We start from the raw sequence: 13,708 nt of genomic DNA on the forward strand, positions 1-13,708 counted from the left end.
AAGAGACATGCAGGTCGCAGTAGCTTAACAAGATGGTTTAAATGCCCCTTGGAAGAGACTTGCATGACGCAGTAGCTTAACAAGACGGTTTAAATGCCCCTTGGAAAAGTGGTGGAGGTTACAGTAGCTTAACAAGACTGTTTAAATGCCCCTTGGAAGAGACGTGCAAGTCGCAGTTGCTTAAAAAGACGGTTTAAATGCGCCTTGGAAAAGACGAGCAGGTCACAGTATATTAAAAATACTGTTTAAATGCCCCTTGGAAGAGATGAGCAGGTCACAGTAGTTTAACAAGACGGTTTAAATGCCCCTTGGAAGAGACGTGCAGGTCACAGTAGCTTAACAAGATGGTTTAAATGCCCCTTGGAAGAGCGGTGGAGGTCGCAGTAGCTTAACAAGATGGTTTAAATGCCCCTTGGAAGAGACATGCTGTTCGCAGCAGCTTAAAAAGACGGTTTAAATGCCCCTTGGAAGAGACATGCAGGTCGCAGTAGCTTAATAAGACGGTTTAAATGCCCCTTGGAAGAGACGTGCAGGTCGCAGTAGCTTAACAAGACGGTTTAAATGCCCCTTGGAAAAGTGGTGGAGGTCGCAGTAGCTTAAAAAGACGGTTTAAATGCCCCTTGGAAGAGACGTGCAAGTCGCAGTAGCTTAAAAAGATGGTTTAAATGGGCCTTGGAAGAGATGTGCAGGTCGCAGTAGCTTTACAAGACGGTTTAAATGTCCCTTGGAAGAGACGAGCAGGTCGCAGTAGCTAAACAAGACGGTTTAAATGCCCCTTTGAAGAGACGTGCAGGTCGCAGTAGCTTAAAAAGACGGTTTAAATCCCCCTTGGAAGAGACGTGCAGGTCGCAGTAGCTTAACAAGACAATTTAAATGCCCCTTGGAAGAGACGTGCAGGTCGCAGTAGCTTAACAAGATGGTTTAAATGCCCCTTGGAAGAACGGTGGAGGTCGCAGTAGCTTAACAAGACGGTTTAAATGCCCCTTGGAAGAGAGTTGGAGGTCGCAGTAGATTAACAAGACGGTTTTAATGCCCCTTTGACGAGACGTGTAGGTCGCAGTAGCTTAACAAGACGGTTTAAATCCCCCTTGGAAGAGACGTGCAGGTCGCAGTAGCTTAACAAGAGGGTTTAAATGCCCCTTGGAATAGTCTTGCAGGTCGCAGTGGCTTACAAGGATGGTTTAAATGCCCCTTGGAAGAGACGTGCAGTTCGCAGTAGCTTAACAAGACGGTTTAAATGCCCCTTGGAAGAGCATTGGAGATCGCAGTAGCTTAACAAGACAGTTTAAATGCCCCTTGGAAGAGACGTGCAGGTCGCAGTAGCTTAATAAGACGGTTTAAATGCCCCTTGGAAGAGATGTGCAGGTCGCCGTAGCTTAATAAGACTATTTAAATGGCCCTTGGAAGAGAGGTGCAGGTCGCAGTAGCTTAACAAGACGGTTTAAATGCCACTCGGAAGAGACGTGCAGGTCGCAGTAGCTTAACAAGACGGTTTAAATGCCCCTTGTAAAAGCGGTGGAGGACGCAGTAGCTTAACAAGACAGTTTAAATGCCCCTTGAAAGAGACGTGCAGGTTTCAGTAGCTTAAGAAGACGGTTTAAATGCCCCTTGGAAGAGATGTGCAGCTCGCAGTAGCTTAATAAGATGGTTTAAATGCCCCGTGGAAGAGATGTGCAGGTCGCAGTAGCTTAACAAGACAGTTTAAATGCCCCTAGAAAGAGACTTGCAGGTGGCAGTAGCTTAACAAGACGGTTTAAATGCCCCTTGGAAGTGTGGTGGAGGTCGCAGTAGCTTAACAAGATGGTTTAAATGCCCCTTGGAAGAGACATGCAGGTCGCAGCAGCTTAACAAGACGGTTTAAATGCACCTTGGAAGAGACGTGCAGGTCGCAGTGGCTTAACAAGACTTTTTAAATGCCCCTTGGAAGAGACATGCAGGTCGCAGTAGCTTAACAAGATCGTTTAAATGCCCCTAGGTAGAGACGTGCAGGTGGCAGTAGCTTAACAAAACGCTTTAAATGCCCCTTGGAAGAGCGGTGGAGTTCGCAGTAGCTTAACAAGACAGTTTAAATGGCCCTTGGAAGAGACATGCCAGTCGCAGTAGCTTAATAAGACGGTTTAAATGCCCCTTGGAAGAGATGTGCAGGTCGGAGTAGATTAATAAGATGGTTTAAATGCCCCTTGGAAGAGAGGTGGAGGTCGCAGTAGCTTAACAAGACGGTTTAAATGCCCCTTGAAAGAGACGTGCAGGTCGCAGTAGATTAACAAGATGGTCTAAATGCCTCTTGGAAGAGCATTGGAGGTCGCAGTAGCTTAACAAGATGGTTTAAATGCCCCTTGGAAGAGACATGCAGGTCGCAGTGGCTTAAAAAGATGGTTTAAATGCCCCTTGGATGAGACGTGCAGGTCGCAGTGGCTTAAAAAGATGGTTTAAATGCCCCTTGGAAGAGACATGCAGGTCGCAGTAGCTTAACAAGACGGTTTAAATGCCCCTTGGAAGAGACGTGCAGGACGCAGTAGCTTAACAAGACAGTTTAAATGCCCCTTGGAATAGGCTTGCAGATCGCAGTAGCTTACCAAGACGGTTTAAATGCCCCTTAGAAGAGCATTGGAGGTCGCAGTAGCTTAACAAGACAGTCTAAATGCCCCTTGGAAGAGACGTGCAGGTCGCAGTAGCTTAATAAGATGGTTTAAATGCCCGTTGGAAGAGATGTGCAGGTCGCAGTAGTTTAAGAAGACGGTTTAAATGGCCCTTGGAAGAGAGGTGGAGGTCGCAGCAGCTTAACTAGACAGTTTACATGCCACTTGGAAGAGACGTGTAGGTCGCAGTAGCTTAACAAGACGGTTTAAATGCCACTTGGAAGAGACGTGCAGGTCGCAGAGGCTTAAAAAGACGGTTTAAATGCCCCTTGGAAGAGACATGCAGGTCGCAGTAGCTTAACAAGACGGTTTAAATGCCCCTTGGAAGAGACGTGCAGATCGCAGTAGCTTAACAAGACGGTTTAAATGCCCCTTGGAAGAGACGTGCAGATCGCAGTAGCTTAACAAGACGGTTTAAATGCCCCTTGGAAAAGTGGTGGAGGTTAAAATAACTTAACAAGACTGTTTAAATGCCCCTTGGAAGAGACGTGAAGATCGCAGTAGCTTAACAAGACGGTTTAAATGCCCCTTGGAAAAGTGGTGGAGGTTACAGTAGCTTAACAAGACTGTTTAAATGCCCCTTGGAAGAGACGTGCAAGTCGCAGTAGCTTAAAAAGACGGTTTAAATGCGCCTTGGAAGAGACGAGCAGGTCGCAGTATATTAACAAGACGGTTTAAATGCGCCTTGGAAGAGACATGCAGGTCGCAGTAGCTTAACAAGACGGTTTAAATGCCCCTTGGAAGAGACGTGCAGGTCGCAGTAGCTTAACAAGAAGGTTTAAATGACCCTTGGAAGAGACATGCAGGTCGCAGTAGCTTAACAAGATGGTTTAAATGCCCCTTGGAAAAGTGGTGGAGGTTACAGTAGCTTAACAAGACTGTTTAAATGCCCCTTGGAAGAGACGTGCAAGTCGCAGTTGCTTAAAAAGACGGTTTAAATGCGCCTTGAAAAAGACGAGCAGGTCACAGTATATTAAAAAGACGGTTTAAATGCCCCTTGGAAGAGATGAGCAGGTCACAGTAGCTTAACAAGACGGTTTAAATGCCCCTTGGAAGAGACGTGCAGGTCACAGTAGCTTAACAAGATGGTTTAAATGCCCCTTGGAAGAGCGGTGGAGGTCGCAGTAGCTTAACAAGATGGTTTAAATGCCCCTTGGAAGAGACATGCTGTTCGCAGCAGCTTAAAAAGACGGTTTAAATACCCCTTGGAAGAGACGTGTAGGTCGCAGTGGCTTAACAAGACGGTTTAAATGCCCCTTGGAAGAGACATGCAGGTCGCAGTAGCTTAACAAGACGGTTTAAATGCCCCTTGGAAGAGACGTGCAGGTGCAGTAGCTTAATAAAATGGTTTAAATGCCCCTTGGAAGAGACATGCAGGTTGCAGTAGCTTAATAAGACGGTTTAAATGCCCCTTGGAAGAGCGGTGGAGGTCGCAGTAGCTTAACAAGACAGTTTAAATGGCCCTTGGAAGAGACATGCAGGTCGCAGTAGCTTAATAAGACGGGTTAAATGCCCCTTGGAAGAGATGTGCAGGTCGCAGTAGCTTAATAAGATGGCTTAAATGCCCCTTGGAAGAGAGGTGGAGGTCGCAGTAGCTTAACAAGACAGTTTAAATGCCCCTTGAAAGAGACGTGCAGGTCGCAGTAGCTTAACAAGACGGTTTAAATGCCCCTTGGAAGTGTGGTGGAGGTCGCAGTAGCTTAACAAGACAGTTTAAATGACCCTTGGAAGAGACGTGCAGTTTGCAGTAGCTTAACAAGATGGTTTAAATGCCTCTTGGAAGAGCGGTGGAGGTCGCAGTAGCTTAACAAGATGGTTTAAATGCCCCTTGGAAGAGACATGCAGGTCGCAGTGGCTTAAAAAGATGGTTTAAATGCCCCTTGGATGAGACGTGCAGGTCGCAGTGGCTTAAAAAGACGGTTTAAATGCCCCTTGGAAGAGACACGCAGGTCGCAGTAGCTTAACAAGACGGTTTAAATGCCCCGTGGAAGAGACGTACAGGTCGCAGTAGCTTAACAAGACGGTTTAAATGCCCCTTGGAAAAGTGGTGGAGGTTACAGTAGCTTAACAAGACGGTTTAAATGCCCCTTGGAAGAGATGAGCAGGTCACAGTAGCTTAACAAGACGGTTTAAATGCCCCTTGGAAGAGACGTGCAGGTCACAGTAGCTTAACAAGATGGTTTAAATGCCCCTTGGAAGAGCGGTGGAGGTCGCAGTAGCTTAACAAGATGGTTTAAATGCCCCTTGGAAGAGACATGCTGTTCTCAGCAGCTTAAAAAGACGGTTTATATGCCCCTTGGAAGAGACGTGCAGGTCGCAGTGGCTTAAAAAGACGGTTTAAATGCCCCTTGGAAGAGACATGAAGGTCGCAGTAGCTTAACAAGACGGTTTAAATGCCCCTTGGAAGAGACGTGCAGGTCGCAGTAGCTTAACAAGACAGTTTAAATGCCCCTTGGAAGAGACGTGCAGGTCGCAGTAGCTTAACAAGATGGTTTAAATGCCCCTTGGAAGAGACGTGCAGGTCGCAGTAGCTTAACAAGACGGTTTAAATGCCCCTTGGAAAAGTGGTGGAGGTCGCAGTAGCTTAAAAAGACGGTTTAAATGCCCCTTGGAAGAGACGTGCAAGTCGCAGTAGCTTAAAAAGATGGTTTAAATGTGCCTTGGAAGAGATGTGCAGGTCGCAGTAGCTTAACAAGACGGTTTAAATGTCCCTTGGAAGAGACGAGCAGGTCGCAGTAGCTAAACAAGACGGTTTAAATGCCCCTTTGAAGAGACGTGCAGGTCGCAGTAGCTTAAAAAGACGGTTTAAATCCCCCTTGGAAGAGACGTGCAGGTCGCAATAGCTTAATAAGACAGTTTAAATGCCCCTTGGAAGAGACGTGCAGGTCGCAGTAGCTTAACAAGATGGTTTAAATGCCCCTTGGAAGAACGGTGGAGGTCGCAGTAGCTTAACAAGACGGTTTAAATGCCCCTTGGAAGAGAGTTGGAGGTCGCAGTAGATTAACAAGACGGTTTTAATGCCCCTTTGACGAGACGTGTAGGTCGCAGTAGCTTAACAAGACGGTTTAAATCCCCCTTGGAAGAGACGTGCAGGTCGCAGTAGCTTAACAAGAGGGTTTAAATGCCCCTTGGAATAGTCTTGCAGGTCGCAGTGGCTTACAAGGATGGTTTAAATGCCCCTTGGAAGAGACGTGCAGTTCGCAGTAGCTTAACAAGACGGTTTAAATGCCCCTTGGAAAAGCATTGGAGATCGCAGTAGCTTAACAAGACAGTTTAAATGCCCCTTGGAAGAGACGTGCAGGTCGCAGTAGCTTAATAAGACGGTTTAAATGCCCCTTGGAAGAGATGTGCAGGTCGCAGTAGCTTAATAAGACTATTTAATTGGCCCTTGGAACAGAGGTGCAGGTCGCAGTAGCTTAACAAGACGGTTTAAATGCCACTCGGAAGAGACGTGCAGGTCGCAGTAGCTTAACAAGACGGTTTAAATGCCCCTTGTAAAAGCGGTGGAGGACGCAGTAGCTTAACAAGACAGTTTAAATGCCCCTTGAAAGAGACGTGCAGGTTTCAGTAGCTTAAGAAGACGGTTTAAATGCCCCTTGGAAGAGATGTGCAGCTCGCAGTAGCTTAATAAGATGGTTTAAATGCCCCGTGGAAGAGATGTGCAGGTCGCAGTAGCTTAACAAGACAGTTTAAATGCCCCTAGAAAGAGACTTGCAGGTGGCAGTAGCTTAACAAGACGGTTTAAATGCCCCTTGGAAGTGTGGTGGAGGTCGCAGTAGCTTAACAAGATGGTTTAAATGCCCCTTGGAAGAGACATGCAGGTCGCAGCAGCTTAACAAGACGGTTTAAATGCACCTTGGAAGAGACGTGCAGGTCGCAGTGGCTTAACAAGACTTTTTAAATGCCACTTGGAAGAGACATGCAGGTCGCAGTAGCTTAACAAGATGGTTTAAATGCCCCTAGGAAGAGACGTGCAGGTGGCAGTAGCTTAACAAAACGCTTTAAATGCCCCTTGGAAGAGCGGTGGAGTTCGCAGTAGCTTAACAAGACAGTTTAAATGGCCCTTGGAAGAGACATGCCCGTCGCAGTAGCTTAATAAGACGGTTTAAATGCCCCTTGGAAGAGATGTGCAGGTCGGAGTAGATTAATAAGATGGTTTAAATGCCCCTTGGAAGAGAGGTGGAGGTCGCAGTAGCTTAACAAGACGGTTTAAATGCCCCTTGAAAGAGACGTGCAGATCGCAGTAGCTTAACAAGACAGTTTAAATGCCCCTTGGAAGAGACGAGCAGGTCGCAGTAGATTAACAAGATGGTCTAAATGCCTCTTGGAAGAGCGGTGGAGGTCGCAGTAGCTTAACAAGATGGTTTAAATGCCCTTTGGAAGAGACATGCAGGTCGCAGTGGCTTAAAAAGACGGTTTAAATGCCCCTTGGATGAGACGTGCAGGTCGCAGTGGCTTAAAAAGATGGTTTAAATGCCCCTTGGAAGAGACATGCAGGTCGCAGTAGCTTAACAAGACGGTTTAAATGCCCCTTGGAAGAGACGTGCAGGACGCAGTAGCTTAACAAGACAGTTTAAATGCCCCTTGGAATAGGCTTGCAGATCGCAGTAGCTTACCAAGACGGTTTAAATGCCCCTTAGAAGAGCATTGGAGGTCGCAGTAGCTTAACAAGACAGTCTAAATGCCCCTTGGAAGAGACGTGCAGGTCGCAGTAGCTTAATAAGATGGTTTAAATGCCCGTTGGAAGAGATGGGCAGGTCGCAGTAGTTTAAGAAGACGGTTTAAATGGCCCTTGGAAGAGAGGTGGAGGTCGCAGCAGCTTAACTAGACAGTTTACATGCCACTTGGAAGAGACGTGTAGGTCGCAGTAGCTTAACAAGACGGTTTAAATGCCACTTGGAAGAGACTTGCAGGTCGCAGTAGCTTAACAAGACGGTTTAAATGCCCCTTGGAAGAGCGGTGGAGGTCGCAGTAGCTTAACAAGATGGTTTAAATGCCCCTTGGAAGAGATGTACAGGTCGCAGAGGCTTAAAAAGACGGTTTAAATGCCCCTTGGAAGAGACATGCAGGTTGCAGTAGCTTAACAAGACGGTTTAAATGCCCCTTGGAAGAGACATGCAGATCGCAGTAGCTTAACAAGACGGGTTAAATGCCCCTTGGAAGAGACGTGCAGATCGCAGTAGCTTAACAAGACGGTTTAAATGCCCCTTGGAAAAGTGGTGGAGGTTACAGTAACTTAACAAGACTGTTTAAATGCCCCTTGGAAGAGACGTGCAGATCGCAGTAGCTTAACAAGACGGTTTAAATGCCCCTTGGAAAAGTGGTGGAGGTTACAGTAGCTTAACAAGACTGTTTAAATGCCCCTTGGAAGAGACGTGCAAGTCGCAGTAGCTTAAAAAGACGGTTTAAATGCGCCTTGGAAGAGACGAGCAGGTCGCAGTATATTAACAAGACGGTTTAAATGCGCCTTGGAAGAGACATGCAGGTCGCAGTAGCTTAACAAGACGGTTTAAATGCCCCTTGGAAGAGACGTGCAGGTCGCAGTAGCTTAACAAGACGGTTTAAATGCCCCTTGGAAGAGACATGCAGGTCGCAGTAGCTTAACAAGATGGTTTAAATGCCCCTTGGAAAAGTGGTGGAGGTTACAGTAGCTTAACAAGACTGTTTAAATGCCCCTTGGAAGAGACGTGCAAGTCGCAGTTGCTTAAAAAGACAGTTTAAATGCGCCTTGAAAAAGACGAGCAGGTCACAGTATATTAAAAAGACGGTTTAAATGCCCCTTGGAAGAGATGAGCAGGTCACAGTAGCTTAACAAGACGGTTTAAATGCCCCTTGGAAGAGACGTGCAGGTCACAGTAGCTTAACAAGATGGTTTAAATGCCCCTTGGAAGAGCGGTGGAGGTCGCAGTAGCTTAACAAGATGGTTTAAATGCCCCTTGGAAGAGACATGCTGTTCGCAGCAGCTTAAAAAGACGGTTTAAATACCCCTTGGAAGAGACGTGTAGGTCGCAGTGGCTTAACAAGACGGTTTAAATGCCCCTTGGAAGAGACATGCAGGTCGCAGTAGCTTAACAATACGGTTTAAATGCCCCTTGGAAGAGACGTGCAGGTCGCAGTAGCTTAATAAAATGGTTTAAATGCCCCTTGGAAGAGACATGCAGGTTGCAGTAGCTTAATAAGACGGTTTAAATGCCCCTTGGAAGAGCGGTGGAGGTCGCAGTAGCTTAACAAGACAGTTTAAATGGCCCTTGGAAGAGACATGCAGGTCGCAGTAGCTTAATAAGACGGTTTAAATGCCCCTTGGAAGAGATGTGCAGGTCGCAGTAGCTTAATAAGATGGCTTAAATGCCCCTTGGAAGAGAGGTGGAGGTCGCAGTAGCTTAACAAGACAGTTTAAATGCCCCTTGAAAGAGACGTGCAGGTCGCAGTAGCTTAACAAGACGGTTTAAATGCCCCTTGGAAGTGTGGTGGAGGTCGCAGTAGCTTAACAAGACAGTTTAAATGACCCTTGGAAGAGACGTGCAGTTTGCAGTAGCTTAACAAGATGGTTTAAATGCCTCTTGGAAGAGCGGTGGAGGTCGCAGTAGCTTAACAAGATGGTTTAAATGCACCTTGGAAGAGACATGCAGGTCGCAGTGGCTTAAAAAGATGGTTTAAATGCCCCTTGGATGAGACGTGCAGGTCGCAGTGGCTTAAAAAGACGGTTTAAATGCCCCTTGGAAGAGACACGCAGGTCGCAGTAGCTTAACAAGACGGTTTAAATGCCCCGTGGAAGAGACGTACAGGTCGCAGTAGGTTAACAAGACGGTTTAAATGCCCCTTGGAAAAGTGGTGGAGGTTACAGTAGCTTAACAAGACGGTTTAAATGCCCCTTGGAAGAGATGAGCAGGTCACAGTAGCTTAACAAGACGGTTTAAATGCCCCTTGGAAGAGACGTGCAGGTCACAGTAGCTTAACAAGATGGTTTAAATGCCCCTTGGAAGAGCGGTGGAGGTCGCAGTAGCTTAACAAGATGGTTTAAATGCCCCTTGGAAGAGACATGCTGTTCTCAGCAGCTTAAAAAGACTGTTTATATGCCCCTTGGAAGAGACTTGCAGGTCGCAGTGGCTTAAAAAGACGGTTTAAATGCCCCTTGGAAGAGACATGCAGGTCGCAGTATCTTAACAAGACGGTTTAAATGCCCCTTGGAAGAGACGTGCAGGTCGCAGTAGCTTAACAAGACGGTTTAAATGCCCCTTGGAAGAGACATGCAGGTCGCAGTAGCTTAACAAGATGGTTTAAATGCCCCTTGGAAAAGTGGTGGAGGTTACAGTAGCTTAACAAGACGGTTTAAATGCCCCTTTGAAGAGACATGCAATTCGCAGTAGCTTAAAAAGACGGTTTAAATGCGCCTTGGAAGAGACGTGCAGGTCGCAGTAGCTTAACAAGACGGTTTAAATGCCCTTTGGAAGAGACGAGCAGGTCACAGTAGCTTAACAAGACGGTTTAAATGCCCCTTGGAAGAGACGTGCAGGTCGCAGTAGCTTAACAAGACGGTTTAAATCCCCCTTGGAAGAGACGTGCAGGACGCAGGAGCTTAATAAGAGGGTTTAAATGCCCCTTGGAATAGGCTTGCAGATCGCAGTAGCTTACCAAGACGGTTTAAATGCCCTTTAGAAAAGCATTGGAGGTCGCAGTAGCTTAACAAGGCAGTCTAAATGCCCCTTGGAAGAGAAGTGCAGGTCGCAGTAGCTTAATAAGATGGTTTAAATGCCCGTTGGAAGAGATGTGCAGGTCGCAGTAGCTTAAGAAGACGGTTTAAATGGCCCTTGGAAGAGAGGTGGAGGTCGCAGCAGCTTAACTAGACAGTTTACATGCCACTTGGAAGAGACGTGTAGGTCGCAGTAGCTTAACAAGACGGTTTAAATGCCACTTGGAAGAGACGTGCAGGTCGCAGTAGCTTAACAAGACGGTTTAAATGCCCCTTGGAAGAGCGGTGGAGGTCGCAGTAGCTTAACAAGATGGTTTAAATGCCCCTTGGAAGAGACGTGCAGGTCGCAGAGGCTTAAAAAGACGGTTTAAATGCCCCTTGGAAGAGACATGCAGGTCGCAGTAGCTTAACAAGACGGTTTAAATGCCCCTTGGAAGAGACGTGCAGATCGCAGTAGCTTAACAAGACGGTTTAAATGCCCCTTGGAAAAGTGGTGGAGGTTACAGTAACTTAACAAGACTGTTTAAATGCCCCTTGGAAGAGACGTGCAGATCGCAGTAGCTTAACAAGACGGTTTAAATGCCCCTTGGAAAAGTGGTGGAGGTTACAGTAGCTTAACAAGACTGTTTAAATGCCCCTTGGAAGAGACGTGCAAGTCGCAGTAGCTTAAAAAGACGGTTTAAATGCGCCTTGGAAGAGACGAGCAGGTCGCAGTATATTAACAAGACGGTTTAAATGCGCCTTGGAAGAGACATGCAGGTCGCAGTAGCTTAACAAGACGGTTTAAATGCCCCTTGGAAGAGACGTGCAGGTCGCAGTAGCTTAACAAGACGGTTTAAATGCCCCTTGGAAGAGACATGCAGGTCGCAGTAGCTTAACAAGATGGTTTAAATGCCCCTTGGAAAAGTGGTGGAGGTTACAGTAGCTTAACAAGACGGTTTAAATGACCCTTTGAAGAGACATGCAATTCGCAGTAGCTTAAAAAGACGGTTTAAATGACCCTTGGAAGTGCGATGGAGGTCGCAGTAGCTTAACTAGACAGTTTACATGCCACTTGGAAGAGACGTGTAGGTCGCAGTAGCTTAACAAGACGGTTTAAATGCCACTTGGAAGAGACGTGCAAGTCGCAGTAGCTTAACAAGACAGTTTAAATGCCCCTTGGAAGAGACGTGCAGGTCGCAGTAGCTTAACAAGACGGTTTAAATGCCCCTTGGTAGAGCGGTGGAGGTCGCAGTAGCTTAACAAGACAGTTTAAATGCCCCTTGAAAGAGATGTGCAGGTCGCTGTAGCTTAACAAGACGGTTTAAATGCCCCTTGGAAGTGCGATGGAGGTCGCAGTAGCTTAACAAGATGGTTTAAATGCCCTTTGGAAGAGACATGTAGGTCGCAGCAGCTTAACAAGATGGTTTAAATGCCCCTTGGAAGAGACGTGCAGGTCGCAGTGGCTTAACAAGACGGTTTAAATGCCCCTTGGAAGAGACATGCAGGTCGCAGGAGCTTAACAAGACGGTTTGAATGACCCTTGGAAGAGACGTGCAGGTCGCCGTAGCTTAAGAAGACGGTTTAAATGCCCCTTGAAAGAGACGTGCAAGTCGCAGTAGCTTAAAAAGATGGTTTAAATGCGCCTTGGAAGAGACGTGTAGGTCGCAGTAGCTTAACAAGACGGTTTAAATGCCCCTTGGAAGAGACGACCAGTTCACAGTAGCTTAACAAAACGGTTTAAATCCCACTTGGAAAAGTAATGGAGGTTACAGTAGCTTAACAAAACGGTTTGAATGCCCCTTGGAAGAGACGTGCAAGTCGCAGTAGCTTAAAAAGATGGTTTAAATGCACCTTGGAAGAGACGTGCAGGTCGCACTAGCTTAACAAGGCGGTTTAAATCCCACTTGGAAAAGTAATGGAGGTTACAGTAGCTTAACAAGACGGTTTGAATGCCCCTTGGAAGAGACGTGCAAGTCGCAGTAGCTTAAAAAGATGGTTTAAATGCACCTTGGAAGAGACGTGCAGGTCGCAGTAGCTTAACAGGACGGTTTAAATCCCCCTTGGTAGAGACGTGGAGGTCGCAGTAGCTTAACAAGACAGTTTAAATGGCCCTTGGAAGAGACATACAGGTCGCAGTAGCTTAATAAGACGGTTTAAATGCCCCTTGGAAGAGATGTGCAGTTCGCAGTAGCTTAATAAGATGGTTTAAATGCCCCTTGGAAGAGAGGTGGAGGTCGCAGTAGCTTAATAAGATGGTTTAAATGCCCCGTGGAAGAGATGTGCAGGTCGCAGTAGCTTAACAAGATGGTTTAAATGCCTCTTGGAAGAGCGGTGGAGGTCGCAGTAGCTTAACAAGATGGTTTAAATGCCCTTTGGAAGAGACATGCAGGTCGCAGTGGCTTAAAAAGACGGTTTAAATGGCCCTTGGAAGAGAGGTGGAGGTCGCAGTAGCTTAAAAAGACGGTTTAAATTCCCCTTGAAAGAGCATTGGAGGTCGCACTAGCTTAAGAAGACAGTTTAAATACTCTTTGTAAGAGACGTGCAGGTCGCAGTAGCTTAATAGGATGGTTTAAATGCCCCTTGGAAGAGTGGTGGAGGTCGCAGTAGCTTAACAAGACAGTATAAATGACCCTTGGAAGAGACGTGCAGGTCGCAGTAGCTTAACAAGATGGTTTAAATGCCTCTTGGAAGAGAGGTGGAGGTCGCAGTAGCTTAACAAGATGGTTTAAGTGCCCCTTGGAAGAGACATGCAGGTCGCAGTGGCTTAAAAAGACGGTTTAAATGGCCCTTGGAAGAGAGGTGGAGGTCGCAGTAGCTTAACAAGACGGTTTAAATGCCCCTTGGAAGAGCATTGGAGGTCGCACTAGCTTAACAAGACAGTTTAAATACCCCTTGTAAGAGACGTGCAGGTCGCAGTAGCTTAATAAGATGGTTTAAATGCCCATTGGAAGAGATGTGCAGGTCACAGTAGCTTAATAAGACGGTTTAAATGGCCCTGGGAAGAGAGGTGGAGGTCGCAGTAGCTTAACAAGACCGTTTAAATGCCACTTGGAAGAGACTTATAGGTCGCAGTAGCTTAACAAGACGGTTTAAATGCCACTTGGAAGAGACGTGCAGGTCACAGTAGCTTAACAAGACAGTCTAAATGCCCCTTGGAAGAGACGTGCAGGTCACAGTAGCTTAATAAGATGGTTTAAATGCCCGTTGGAAGAGATGTGCAGGTCGCAGTAGCTTAAGAAGATGGTTTAAATGGCCCTTGGAAGAGAGGTGGAGGTCGCAGCAGCTTAACTAGACAGTTTACATGCCACTTGGAAGAGACGTGTAGGTCGCAGTAGCTTAACAAGATGGTTTAAATGTCACTTGGAAGAGACGTGCAGGTCGCAGTAGCTTAACAAGA

Source organism: Phyllobates terribilis, unplaced genomic scaffold, assembly GCF_046119375.1.
Source record: "Phyllobates terribilis strain yellow unplaced genomic scaffold, ASM4611937v1 Scaffold_22__1_contigs__length_20350403, whole genome shotgun sequence".
In the NCBI taxonomy this organism is placed as follows: domain Eukaryota; kingdom Metazoa; phylum Chordata; class Amphibia; order Anura; family Dendrobatidae; genus Phyllobates; species Phyllobates terribilis.